Source organism: Elephantulus edwardii, unplaced genomic scaffold, assembly GCF_000299155.1.
Source record: "Elephantulus edwardii isolate Elephantulus edwardi_28Jun2011 unplaced genomic scaffold, EleEdw1.0 scaffold00059, whole genome shotgun sequence".
NCBI lineage: Eukaryota > Metazoa > Chordata > Mammalia > Macroscelidea > Macroscelididae > Elephantulus > Elephantulus edwardii.
The window spans coordinates 7,495,201-7,497,351 of NW_006399809.1; the positions used below are offsets into that span (position 1 = coordinate 7,495,201).

Here is a 2,151-nt window from a genome sequence, read left to right on the forward strand (position 1 = left end):
AGAGAGGATCTGTCACCAAGTCTACTTAAATTGTTTCAAAAATTGGAAAAAAAAGGAATACTCCCGGAGTCTTTCTATGAACCAAGCATAACCCTAATATCAAAACCAGGAAAAGGTATTGCCAAGAAAGAAAACTACAGACCAATAGCTCTCATTAATACAGATGCAAAAATTCTTAATGTATTCTAGCTAATGGAATCCAAAATAACATTGGAAATAATTCATCATGACCAAGTGGAATTCATAAAAGGTATGCAAGATAAATGGTGAATTCAGCATAAAAAAAATCAATGTAATTCACCTTATTAACAAAGCCAATAACAAGAACCATATGATCGTAACAATTGGTGCAGAAAAGGCATTTGACAAAATCTGACACCCCTTCCTGATAAAGACACTCACAAAAATTGGAATAGATGGGAATATTCTCAACATAGTGAAAAGTATATGCACAAAACAAAGAGTAAACCTAATTCTCAATGAGAAAGACTAAAACTACAGCAATAAAAAGTTATGCTTTTTGTACCTACTCCTTTTCTCTCAGACTAAGCATACTCCCCTTGGTGAATAATCACATGACAGTTCATTATAATAAAATCCTTTCAGCCAAAGCTGCAATAGATTGCTCCGTTCCATTAAGTGTGAGTACCATATCAAATAAGCAGACCAGCAATGAAGAGAGAAACTAAAAAATGAGTTAGCACAATATGAAAAGGAGTTCAGAATACCTAGAACAATAATGCAGGCCAATTCCAAAATGAAGTCCAAGTCAATATTAAACAACCCACTAAATTTTTACCTCTGATTGTCAGAAAGCAGAAACCGAGAATTTGACAGATTCAGAAGTTAACACAAAACAGACACTGAGCTGTTTCACACATGGCACCATCACATGAGAGTAGCACAGCACGGGATGAGTCTAATGATGGCATTCTTCAACATTCCTCCCCAAGGGCATTATCCTCCCTGTTTTTCCCTGCAAACACAAAAATTCACTCTGGTGAAGAACTATTGTATCTGAGTTTCACTGAAAATATAAGAGATGGAATTCTGAAACTTGGTTCATTCTCACACAGGTTTTTACAATGAATCTTAGATGGACACATAAATAAAAACAAACATCATTTGGAGGAGCCGAAAGTGCACCACCTGCTACCTGTCCTAAAGGTGAACTTGGGTTTCTTATAAAAAACAAAACAAAACACAACAATACAACTCTGCTGTTGATAAACTGGGGATTTTGGGGGGAACTTGAAAAGACTAAGACAGCAAAATAGAATGAATTTTCAAATGCATATGAACTAACAATTCAACAGGAATATTGTGAATACCAGAAGGCTTTGGATATGTTCCTGTCTGCACAGAAGAATGAGAACAAAATACGGTCATTACTGAATGATTTCTTTATGGCCATCTCTAAAACAAAACAAAACAAAAAACCTCCTGGAGAAGTTCTTATCTTAAATTTTTTATTATTATTAATTTTAATGAAGGGTAGTATTCCATTATGTGAATATTCCACAGCTTCTCTGTCCATTCGTTTGTTGATGGGCACTTAGGTTGTTTCCAATTCATTGCTCTTCTGAATAAAGCTGCGATAAACATGGGTGTGCATATATCCTCTTAGGTGGCAGTTATGATCTCTTTGGGGTACATGATCCTGGAGAAGTTCTAATCCAGCAGGTGCATGATGCAAATTTTGAACCTTCAGCATGGAACAGCAAGACCCCACATGTTTCAGACAGCACAGACCAGGAGACCTCTGTGGAAGTCATTGAAGGTGATGAAAGACCCCAAACTAGGGCTTTTCCCAGACCGGGCGCGACCCCAAGCAACTCACACCAGATCCACTCGCTGCAATCACAAGAGGCTTTATTGACGAAGCTTCGGGATGACTTGTATCTCACACAGGAGACAGGGAAGTAGACCCTGAGCCCCAAAAAGCAAGGGAATTTATACAAGGTCTAGGGGTTCTTTGGCGTGGAGTTAGCTCATTGGCTCTTTGGAAAAGGAGAAGTTCAATTTTAGGTCAGTTACCTGCTGCTGACATTAGTTAAAATATGGTTTTTGCCAGTAACTGTTTTTTTTCAGTTTGTGGTCAGCTAGTTCCTGGAACACAAACATTCACACAAGATCAAAGGTATAGGTTCT

General features: G+C 37.7%; 1 pseudogene; it reads left to right on the forward strand.

The window, feature by feature from the left end:
* Window positions 1–479: 479 nt before the first annotated feature.
* LOC102869045 overlaps window positions 480–2,151 on the forward strand; it is a 2,038-nt pseudogene continuing 366 nt past the window's right edge.